This window comes from Zootoca vivipara, chromosome 8, assembly GCF_963506605.1.
Source record: "Zootoca vivipara chromosome 8, rZooViv1.1, whole genome shotgun sequence".
NCBI classification, from domain to species: domain Eukaryota; kingdom Metazoa; phylum Chordata; class Lepidosauria; order Squamata; family Lacertidae; genus Zootoca; species Zootoca vivipara.
In genome coordinates, this window is record NC_083283.1 from 58,389,090 (window position 1) to 58,401,811 (window position 12,722).

The 12,722-nt window shown below is 41.6% G+C and overlaps 1 long non-coding RNA gene across 1 annotated transcript in view; it reads right to left on the minus strand.

Moving 5' to 3' along the window:
• Positions 1–12,722, minus strand: part of LOC118089812 (uncharacterized) — a 160,924-nt gene that overhangs the window by 102,842 nt on the left and 45,360 nt on the right. The window contains exon 3 of the long non-coding RNA XR_009558047.1: positions 1,149–1,212. This is a non-coding gene — a long non-coding RNA (uncharacterized LOC118089812). The remainder of the gene's footprint in view (positions 1–1,148; positions 1,213–12,722) is intronic.

A 12,722-nucleotide genomic window follows, 5' to 3' on the forward strand; every position in this document is an offset into this window, starting at 1 on the left:
ACACCTCCATTTCAGTCCAAGTGGAAAAAGAAACTACAGGGTGCAACATTTATCCAGCTGTGTGAACTTTGCTGCCCAGATGTTGTCTGCCAACAAAGCAGGATCAACATAACACTGAATTTACTGTCCTCTGCCACCAGCTGGCTCTGCTTTTTGCAAGTCAACTCCTGGAATGTTTTATGTCTTTGTAATATGCACCATCTCTTTCGACACCTGCTTTTCTCAGTAACAGATCTTGCAGTATGAAAGAGGTTCGGCAAGGATTGATGATAGCCCTCATCAAGAGAACATCCCTGCAACAAGCGTTAGCTGTTGGAACATCACGAATGTGTTTTTCTTAGCTAAAATTACAATCCAATCTGAGAATGAGTCATCCGCTTGATCTTTCCTGCTACCGCATTTAGAAGTTGTGGAAGTATTGTGTTAGAATCATATATATATATATATATATATATATATATATATATATATATATATATTCCACAACTTCTAAATACACACACACACACACACACACACACACACGTATGTATGTATGTATGTCTGAGTTCTTCACATAAAAGGGTTTTAAGGACAGAAATGTGGACAACCACTGTGTGTGTCTCTCTCTCTCTGTGTGTGTGTGTGTGTGTGAGAGAGAGAGAGAGAGAGAGAGAGAGAGAGAGAGAGAGATGCATGGGGTGAACAACTGTTCATAAAGGGCCTTTGATGTGTTCCTCGGAGAAGGGGTGAATTGCTCAAAAGAAGCCTAGGACAGCATTGCAAGTCTTATTAGGCCGTATCGCATCTCAGGGAGGAAAGGAGAAGGAATCCATGAAGATCCTGTGTTAAAATTGTTTTTTGGATGATTTTTCCATATTTCCAAAGCAACTTTAAGAAGTTTTCTGACCTAAATTTATGAAAATGAGCACCCCATGTTACAAACCTCCTACACAGTAGTTAATAGGTAACAATTTGCATGTAGGTAGACAATCAAAGCGTGATTATTGCTTATGTGGATTTTTCAACTCTCTGTACACATGCTTTGAGTATGCCAATAGAAAAAGATTCATACAAAATGTGAAGCAGCTCTAGCTAAAACGCTGGGGGAATCCAATTGAAAATACTGAAGGGTGAACATCCTAGAAGGTTCATAGACGCTTTCCTACCTGCAAGATGTTTACCAGCAACCACGGCTCTCCTGTGATAATGGAATGGTATCTGGGACAAACCCTGTTTAAAAGAGAAGAACAGAACCACATCACACCAACGCAGGAGGGGGGAATTATAACATGAGGGCTGTCCTATGTAGTACATCCTAAAGCAATGCAGTAAACACCAGCCAAATCAATAGTGTTACTGAACTATTTCCTTAAGTATGCTTCTCAGTTTCAACCGTGACTTTTAAGCTCCTTTTCTTTCACAGAACCAGATTCCATTTAGTCATCAGCAATATTAGGTCGACGTCATCAGAAAATATTGCTCATCGTGGAGATCGGGACCACAAATTTTGTTCAAGTGTACCTGTTGACAGAGTAGAACTGCATTCTGATAATGGTGGAACAATACAGCCTTCTACGGGAACACCCCACCACATGCACTTGCTCATAACCTTTAGCAGGTCACAAGAGACACAATCCCATGTCACAGGACAGCTGGAGTATTGGACCCAATGTGCTACTTTACCTAGACGGAATTGTTATTTGGCTTGGACAAGCAGCTCACGACAAGACTGATGTCCAGCATTCCATTTTACACTCTACAAACTTATTTGCAGCCCTCAGATACTTAGACTAAGGCTAAGCCACAAAAGATCAAACCTATCAATTCTTAATTATCAAACCTAGAAGATCAAACCTATCAATTCTTAAGGAAATCAGCCCTGAGTGCTCCCTGGAAGGACAGATCGTGAAGCTGAGGCTCCAATACTTTGGCCACCTCATGAGAAGAGAAGAATCCTTGGAAAAGACTCTGATGTTGGGAAAGATTGAGGGCACTAGGAGAAGGGGACGACAGAGGACGAGATAGTTGGACAGTGTTCTCGAAGCTACGAACATGAGTTTGACCAAACTACGGGAGGCAGTGCAAGACAGGAGTGCCTGGCGTGCTCTGGTCCATGGGGTCACGAAGAGTCGGACACGACTAAACGACTAAACAACAACAAGCCACAAAAGAAATTAAAAGAATAATTAACAAGCAGAATGGACCCTTCCCACCTGTTCTAGGGGGGTGTGTGAAAAAATATATACTTATATTGAAATGTGGGTTGGTGGGATGAAGACCGACAGATTAAAAATCTTGCTCCTACAGCCTAAGCAAAGCAAAATGATTCTCATCATTTACACTGAAGACAGGAAAAGAGAAACGACATCAATTCTCCTGGGAAGGGTTCCAAATTATGGTTACATTTTACAGAGGAGATGACTTATTCATGTTAAAATGTGAACATATGGTTTTCCTCAAGGGTTTTCTCTCCTATCGTTTCCATTGAAAATTCACATTGTTGTATCAGAAGTTTTCTGACACAGTGGTGTCTCGGGCTTAAATTTTGTCTGAAGTAGTGTATTAGCCATCAAGTTACAGTAGTTCTACAAAACAATGACAAAATAAAAGATAACCGAGCTTCCACTTTCTTAGTGCAATAAACTGGAGGCCAGAGGCGCAGGATCCAGATTCTTCAGGATGCTGTTATTCTCCTTGATTATTGAAGAGCTAGCATCTATTTTTTTAAATAATAATTTTTATTCAATTTTCAAATTTTACATTTCAAATTAAACATCTTTTATTATACCATGTGTTCACTGACATCCCTCCCTCCCCTTCCAAGTTTCATTTAACTTATCCACCATTCCTGCATATTTCAATATGTCCATCCAATTTGATTTTCCCATCTTACATCTGTTCAAAATACGTTATACTGTTGAATTACTTTAATACTGCCAGAGTTTTTAACTGTGCACAATTATTTTCAATATACTCGACAAAAAATTCCACTCCTCTTTAAATACCTGTTCTTCTTGCTCTCTTATTCTACTTATTAAACCAGCTAATTCTGCATATTCTATCATCTTAAATTGCCAATCTTCCTTACTAGGGACCGCTCTTACTTTCCATTTTCGGGCTAACAAAATCCGAGCCGCTGTTGTTGCATGCATGAATAAGTTCTTCTGTCTCCTGGGAACCTCTGTCTGGACAATTCCTAGCAGAAAAGCCTCTGGGGTTGTTATTGGGGGGGTTTGGGGGGGAGTTGTTTCAATTTTTTTTTCCCCATTTCATTATATATCAATTCCCAATATACTTTAACTTTTTCCAATGTCCACCACATATGAAGAAAGGTTCCATCTACTACTGGGCTGCTCCAAAATCTGCCTTCATAAAATTGAAAATATTGTGGTAGTAATAAAAACAGGTCTTTGGGCATCTCATTTCTTTGCCGCCCCAGCTTGAACTTTCAATGTGATGTCATATGATAACCATGTGATTGACTGGTGACAAGCAGGTAGCCCAGCTGCATTTCAAAGTGGCCACGGAGGGCTGGATAACTCCCCACTTCAGTTGCAAATCAAATCCTCTCTGCACAAACACCAGCCATTGGGGAATGATTCAATAGTTTCTGGTTTGATCTGTTTGCCAAAGTGGACCAAGGAAGTTGCCAGGAGATCAAGGAGGGCCTTCCTGTTAAGAAGCCCAGTTAAATGCTCTCTAAAATAACTTGTCCTCCTTAGGCACACATATACTTGTGTTATGCATACCAAAGATTATCTTGGGCTGCAGTGCAAAATCATTTTTCCAGTGGTCTTATCCAAGTTCTAAGCAATCTGTAACACATGTAGGAATGTTTTTTCATTCTGTCATTGTGATAGAGTTAGTTCTTATGGGTACCTACAGCTGTCTCTTTCATTCTAAACAGAGAGCAACACAGCCCTACTTAGAGAAACTTCCACCCTAAAAAGCATTTAACTGTACACACACAAACCACACATGTTCATGTTTCAGAAGAATTTGTGCAAAGTACGTCAATTCCCCAAATCCCTCTTATGGGTATTTGATTTACTGTTTTCCAACAGAAAGAAATGTCCTCCTTTTCTTGAACCAAAGTGGGGAAGGCAACTGTTAGTTTCACGTTTTTAACCCGTTTGTTTTTTAAACCCACTGCACTGTCCTATAATACCATCAGAATGCCTTCCACTACTACAAGGAATATTTATGCTACATTAATATAATACAAAACAGCCCTTCTGATGTAAATTATTTATTGTATGCTGCTATGTAATCAGATCTTAGGAAGGTCAGGGAGAGAACCCAAAAAAAGAGGCACAGGTTACTGTTCATTTGAGCTGCTTATAAACCATTGGGGGAGTAGGTTAAATTGAAGTAATGCATTTCCCTGAAAACAATTCCCTGAACATCAAAAGCTGATTTATACTAAATCAGACTACTTGTTCATCTAATGCAACATCGTCTACTCTGACTTGCAGCAGCTCTTCAAGGTCACAAGGTGCAGTATCTGTACAGTGGTACCTCAAGTTGCAAATGCCTCAGGTTACAAATGCTTCAGGTTACAAACTCCACTAAGCTGGAAGATTTACCAAGTTGAGAACGTTGACCCCAGGACGAGAACGGAAATGGTGTGCTGGCAGTGCAGCGGCAGCAAGAGGCCCCATTAGCAAAAGCACACCTCTAGTTAAGAACAGTTTCAGGTTAAGAACAGACCTCCAGAACAAATTAAGTTTGTAACTAGAGGTACCACTGTATTGGTTGTTTTTATCTGACCCTTTTAGCTGAAGTTCTCAAGGATTGAACATGAGCAGTCCACATGTGAACCATGTGTTTCCCTCCCCTATGCCATGAACCCCCTAATGATGAAACTATTTTGTTTTGTTTGTATTTTAACACATCAGTTTTAACACAGCAAAGAACTCTCTCAAGGTTTCCATTAACATAACTGCACACTAACTGAATTCCCAGCATCCCAGACCATTGGCCATGTTAGCTGAGGCTGATGGGAGTTGGAGTCCATCACCACCTGAAAGACCACAAGTTCACAGTTCCAGAGTTAGGCATTAAATGCTGTGGCAACAAGTACTTCGTAAGAGGTACGTGGCAATCAAATCTTCTTAGGACCACAAGAAAAGTAAGTGATTTCAAAGTCAGTAGGGTGGGGTTCTACAAAAAAAAAAGCAAAGCAATGCTATACCATGTGTATATGTTTTGCAATGTCCCCTAGAACCATAGGGCTTTGGTGAAATGTCTTCATTATAAAGGCTTCCATATTATTAATAACCTAGAATAGAAAACAAAACAGAATGAGAGGAAACAGCACATTCATCCATATGTCTCGTTTCCAGGAACGAAGAGCCCACATAACAGCACACTCATCCTACCAGTTTACTGACACCCTGTTGATGGAATATGCTGGCTGGTAGGCGGTTGGTGTCTCCATAAAAGCAAAAAGACTAGTAGACCAAACCAGCCCTCGTGTCTGCTACATGTAAGCAAATCTTCAGATCAGTACTGGAGAACTACTCGTTGGAAATGTCCGTTTTTTTGTTCCTACAAGAACTGCATTTCCTTTTTGTCTTTTCTGTAAAAGGAGCAATTATCAAACCCACCCTTGAGATCTCACGGAAACAAGTAAAATAATATAAGGCAAGGTAACTGCTTTTTCTTTACATGGCCACGGATCTATAGAATTTGTTTCACAGAAGGCTAGCAATTCCTACACAGATTCTTTGGCCATGGGGCACCTAATAAAAGGACATAACAAATGTTTTGCAGGTGTGAAACAAATGGTAGGTGCTGCCGATTTCTGAGAAAGGTTTGGTCACTTCAGCATACCGATCACAGCAGGATCGTTGAGCTTGATTTTGTGGCTTAACATTTTGTCCACAATCGTCAACAAATGGATGGGGAGAGCTGCAGGGGGGTGAAGAAATGTGCAAAAATTGCATTCTCCCCAGTTCAACCAGTGGGATTTTCCACTGCAGCAAAAGCCTTCCATGGACAGGAGGGAGGAGCCACTCTGTTCTCAAAACGCTAAGTTAAGATCCAACACAATTTGAACACTATTTAGGGGGGGCGGTTAAGAGAGAGGGGGGGTTAATACTGAATGGAATGGAGCAGAACTGTGGTAATGACGTACGAAAATGTCACAGACTGGAAAAAGACATATTTGCCCATCCCTGCTTACAGAACAAACACCTTTGCTTTAAAATGGTCAAAAGACACCATTTAGCAGGAATTTCTCCAGCAGATGCATATTGAAAATGAATGGGAACAGCATAAGAAAATGGAAGACCTTCTCAGTTGAACTGTGCCAAAAAGTTCAACATGGCAGGTGATTTGAACCCCTTTCTCAACTCACAAGTGAAACTGGATGTACTGCCAGTATTGTACCTGGGACCGTTTTCATTCAAAGCATGAGCGTTACCACTGAGTCCCTCCCCTGCCACAGGTGGATGTATTGTGTATAACATCCTACACCATGTGGGGGGTGCATGCATGGCATCAATGCCTTCTACCTTTGCCCCACCCCCTTGATGCCCACCCATTTAGCTTGGGCTGCATGCGTCTGGGACCCCAATAAGCTTGTGTGCAACCCAATGGAATACCTACACGTCTGCAGGACTATGGGCACAGGTTCCTTGCTCCTGTTCTGCATTAGCCAATTGCCAGCTCAAATCAGCTATATCAACATGGGACTGTTTCCCTTCTTCCGCCTGCCTCTGCCACTGTTCTTCCTATCTCCAGCCCCAGCATTACCAACAGCACTACAGTGGTACCTCTACTTACGAATTTAATGCATTCTGAACACACATTCATAAGTCGAAAAAAATTGTAAGTCGAATCCCATAGGAATGCATTGGGAGAAAAAATTCGTAAGTAGAAGCAACCCTATCTAAAAATTCATAAGTAGAAAAAATCCTATCTAAACTGCATCCAAGATGGCAGATGGAGCTCCGTTCATAAGTAGAAACATTCGTAAGTAGAGTTATTCGTAAGTAGAGGTACCACTGTACTTAATTACCCAGGCATATAGCCCGGTTTGTTATCTCCGACTTATACATCCCCTGTTATAATTCAGATTCAGTTATGGTGAGGAGAGGGGTGCAGCTTTCAGATAACTAAAATAAAAGAAAGAGAAAATGTTCATGATGAAATGGCAGGGTGTTGGAACTTTGCTGGTATTTATTTATTTAAGAAAAAAGTTATGTTATATTCTAGCTCTACAATTCCTTGATTCTATGTCTCCTATACACGATGGGAGTTCATGCACTCAGTATCTAAAGCAGTTATTTGGGTATATTAGGGACTATTATAGCAGAATCACTAAAGATCATGGGCACAGGAATGGGGGGAATGGGTCAGAGGGCACATCCAAAACATCTGCATAACACTTGTTCAGCCACATAAAATACAGCAGTCATGGCAATGGCTATGGTACCTAATTACATTCCCTGTGGCACAAAATATTGCATTTTGAGCGCCGGATGAAATCTCCTTGCCATCTCCTCGCAACAGAAATGCTACTTGAGGGATGGTGCTTGGCTCTCGTGCAACGGATTAAGAACAACTGCATATTTATTGCACTGAAAATGAGTTATCTGGAAAGGCCTGAAGAGCCACTGGCACCGACAGCGAGCAAAAAAGAGGTCATGGGAAGCTGGTTTGCATGGAACACGCAAGGCAATCTCCAGTTACAATTAGAAGAGCTCCAGATGCTTATGAAATAGATAACAGGAATGCATATTGCCAAGAAAACTAAACACATTTTATTTTTCCCATGTAATTGACTGAGCAGCATCCCAATTAGCCAAATCAATGCAAGCTTCCTTGCAATAAAGGGGAAACTGAACATATATTAAATATATATTTTTTAAGAATGGAGGAAGTGGTGCATAGGTTTTTGTGAGAATATTCATATGAGTTATTCTCATATTGCCTGAAATGTAACTATAGCTGGCATTTGAGGAAGGTGGGCTCACAGAACCAGGGCAGCCCCGAGAACAGCCCTCAAAGTAGACCGCAGGGGTTAAAAGGCTCTCATCTCATATTATTGGCCGAGGGAGCCGGCGTACAGCTTCCAGGTCATGTGGCCAGCATGACAAAGCCGCTTCTGGCGAACCAGAGCAGAACACAGAAATGCTGTTTACCTTCCTGTCGGAGTGGTACCTATTTATCTACTTGCACTTTGAGGTGCTTTTGAACTGCTAGGTTGGCAGGAGCTGGGACCGAGCAACGGGAGCTCACCCCGTCGCGGGGATTCAAACCACCGACCTTCTGATCAGTGGTTTAACCCACAGCACCACCCGCGTCCCTTACAGCAGGGGTTACATCTAAGAAAAAGATAAGTTCCCTGAGTTATTGCAAGTCACAGGACTATCTTGGGCCATAAAGGGGTCAAGAGCAGCCAATTTAATTGAACCCAGAATTTCAATAGTTCTATAGCTATGCTAGCTGCAGCTACCAGGCAGTCTCCAGCGCCACCCCCTTGTGCGTCACACTCAAAAATCCCTGGGATTATAGAATCACGGGCTGCTGGTGCCAGGTTATTCCTGGGTGCCGTGATTGTATCACATATAGGTGATAAAAAAGCACACCAGTGACTGAGCAAATTGCACCTGCTCAGAAACAGCAATAAAGGGTGGCACTCAACTAAGATTTCCTCAGCAGAGACCTGCTGAAATTAATGGCCCTAATTTAGCCATGTTCGTGCATTTCGGTGGGTCTACTTTGGGCAAATCCACCCCAACACACCTTAGCCTGAAGGGTGATGATTAGAAGCGGCTATGTTCCAATTCATCTACAGTTCATTAGCCCTCATCTATCTGTCAACAGCCACCAAACAGTAGTCTGGGGCAGATGCCAGAATTACTCCCTGTGAACACTTGACATGTGATAAAGCCCACTAAGCCAGCCTTCACCAAGCTAGTGCCCCCCAGAAGTTTTCGACTACAACTCACAGCTCAGCTGAGAGAAACTCCACTTGGCTCCTTCTCTCTCTCAGCTGTCATCCAGCAGTCATTATATCTAGCTGCGGCAGCAGAAGAGATGAGAGTGAAAGGCCCACTTTATTCTCCTGAGACAGCTGGGTTTTGTTTTGTTTTTGCTTATTTTCTCCCTCAACTGTTTCCACCCCAGTTGGGCATTATAAGAACTTTTTAACTTTAAGAACTGGCACCTGAGTTTGCTTCCTTTGCCTCCTTCCTCCCCACCACATTTTCCTTTGCTGTCGTGTCTTTTAGATTGCAAGCCTGCATACAGGGACCGTCTTGTGTTTGTATTTATCTTCCCTAAGCCATTCTGGGAACTTTTTGCAGTGAAAAGTGCAGGGTGCAGGGGGAGACTATAAACAAACAAACAAGCTGCAAGTTAATACATAAGTGAACCACATTTATCCGAAACGCATTTGAACATGCTGCTGTCGAAACCAGTTCAGATGACAGCGGCCTTATCACTTATGCCAGGCTAAATAAATTCTCCCAAGACTTCCCGAGAGAAATTGTGAGCACTTGTACTTAGGTTGTACAGCTAGAGACTGTAATTTTAACCTTCATTCTATGCATCGGATGCAGGAAACAGAAATCTGCTAAACATATGGCCTGGAATAAGTCCCAGAACGAGGCACCTCAAGGTACGTCCGCTAAAGTTGCCCAGCCTGAGAAATCTTATTAACGGTTTGAATCATGAATGCAGCACTTTGTATTTCCACATATCCAAATTAAATTCATACAGTGCACACCTAGAAACACTGAGGGCAACTGAGGCAAAAATCAAAAGGTTTATGGGACAAAGCAAAAATAAAAAAACAAAAACAAAAGAATCTGTAGCTGTATTAGCTTGCAGCTAAAAAGGGGGGGGGAGGATGGTCGCTGTACGTTTCCCATTATAGAAAACAGCTTCAGAAAATTCCTCCCACGCAACTTCCTGACTGTATCATCATGCAAGGAAGTCTGGAAGCCTTTGAAGATTCCATGCAAAAACAAACTTGCATCTTTATAAGTCTCCCGTTTTCTGACCACCCATAGAGAACATGAACATTTCATTTTAAATGGCCACCCCCAACATGCAAATTTAAAATAGAAAAGAAGGGAGGATGCTCAAGAGTAATCATTAAGCAATGTTTCCTAGAGGAAACAGCATTGTTTAGTTTGAACCAACCTGTTACATTTTGACTTAATAGGGCTTGAAGGGAATCCAGAAGCATTTTTTGACCAGCAGGAGATATAAACATATTCAAAGCTGTGGGCATTTCACACCTTTATTTCTGGAATAGAACTTAGCATCTATCTAGGTTTCGTTTTTTAAAAAAAAGTAGGATTCATATTGCAAACTACAGCTGTGAGCAGCATCTGGAAAAATCTGAAATTGGGAGGAGGCCTGCCAGGTTTGGTCCTGGTGGGAATACTGTGTCTTTAACAGTTTCATAACAGTCATGGAACAGGTAACTTATTTTCTCCCACCACTGCTGTGCCATGCAGTTACATACATTGAATTTCTGCCAGAAAAGGCTAACTAAGTCTAGGAACTGGAATACAAACCTTTAGCATTGGTGAGTGAGGTTTAAATATCTTTGCCAAAGGCTACTACTGTGTGGTCTTCTACTCACAGATTACAAGAGTTGGAGAGGGTCTTGTAGGCCAATTGCCTGCTCTACATAAGAAATCCAGAGCTGCTACACCTCCTGTAACGCTGGCCTCAGTGGGAGCTCCATGTGACACGAATACAGTTCCGTGCCGAATGCCTATCAGACTTCAATTAAAATGTTGCTGGAATTAACAAAACAGTCTTCAGTAAGCACCAGAAATTAAAGAGGGAGGGGGCCTGTCTGACCTGAACTAGTAGAGGGTTCCACAAAATTGGGCCCAGAATACTCCATGTGGAAATGAACCATGCATCCAAGCCATGGAGGGGGCACTAACAAATGATCAGGCAAGGTTATAAGGAATCCAGTGGTCCCTGAGATCTCTTAAAAACAAATTAAGGCCCTTGTGAATTAATACAAGAACCTTGAACCTGTTTAACCAAAGCCTACCCTCTTGTAACCTAAGCTCATTAAATTTCAATCTAGCTATAACTTCTTTATTCCGATTTCTTCTGGCTTAGAAGTCTGTTCCCCAAACAAGGATTCCTTTAGCAGTCATGGCTAATAGCAGTTGATAGGCCTTATCCTCTGTATTACACAAATATCTAATTAAGTCCTTTTTTCAAACACTGCCAAAGATATGAATCTTGGTCAAGGGAACATAAGCAGGCTTCCTCTTCCCTCACCTCACCACAGATTTATCCCAAAGGAAGAGCACAATGACCTTTCCTGCCCACGCTGATCTGCACTGCAAGGATGACTCCACTTCAGAATTTGATTCTGATCTCATAGCACGAGTCACATCTTGGCAGCAGAAGCAGAAGCAGAACGAATGTCTTGGAAGGGCTGGTGCAAATGTGATGTCCATGATAGCCACGTGCAAATGAAAATATATACAGTACAGAGAAAGGTCGAGGAATCTGTTTGAAAAATGTGGAGCTGACTCAGTACCACACCTTTACAAGGTTACGTGCAGCACACTGTGTCGATGCCTATTAGCAATAGCTGTATGAAGCATTTGTATAATGGGCAATATTTGGAAGAAATAGAGCCCCGAAGTCTCCATGCTATTATAGTAACCAGGTCAACATAGTTAGAATGCCACAGGGAGGGTTCATGAGAGTCCAGGTTGACTGGTGAGGGAAGAGAAGCATTTTGGCACTGGCATTGCAAAACCACTTACCTGCAGTTCTTTAGCTTAAAAAACAAAAGGTTTTTAAATAATCATAACGATGATAATGGTGTGAGGCATCTATATGCTGCTGCGTTCATGGGCATAGACATAGGGGTGCAGAGGGTGCAACTTCTCCCCCCCCCCTCCCCACTGCCAAATGAAGTTAAAAGAACAAAACAAAAAATTAACTAAATGATCAGTTGCATCACAGATAACTCGGTTCTGGTGCCGCCCTAACATAAAGCCACTAAAATAAGTCCTAGTTGCATTTCAAAATACAGAGGGGCATGGTTCAGCTGGCACTCCACACATGCCTTGGAACTATGAGATTCCTCTAGCTTCACTCAACAGGTGTAGTGAGAATGAACTTGCAAATCTGGGAAGAAGCTGGCTATTACTAATTCTCCCAAATAGCTAACCTAACTAAAGCACATGGCATTAAAGAATCCAGTTTCCACAACTTCATGGTCCCATGTAATTTGGGAGTTTGTATAATGTGATCAGAGACGGGGCAGGCTTTGTCTTTGCTTGTTTGTTTTAGAGCTGTCCTAATCTCTCCCCCCCCAAAAAAAAATAATAATAATTCAGGGTACTATTTGTGCCTGCAAAAGTGGAAAGAGGGGGAGACATTCATGAGTGGGCAGAATTCTAACATCTAAGATGTTTTGGTAGTGTGAAATTGCCTTAAAAATATGGGGCAGTCATTTTATTAAGATAGAAAGAAGGTAAATAGGTTGTTATAGAAATGCTAAGATCTAAATTAATACTTATGAAAGCCAGAGAGTGGGATGGGGGGGGGAGTCGAAGCTCAGCTTGAGCAATGTTTTTTGTGGTGAGATTAATTAATGGATTGTGAATGTGGTAAAAATGTAAACTCAATAAAAATTATTATTTAAAAAATTACAGTATATATGGGGCAGTCAAATACTTCTGAAAAACCTTTTCATTTATTGAATTTATCGATATGAAACAAGGGTAAGAAGT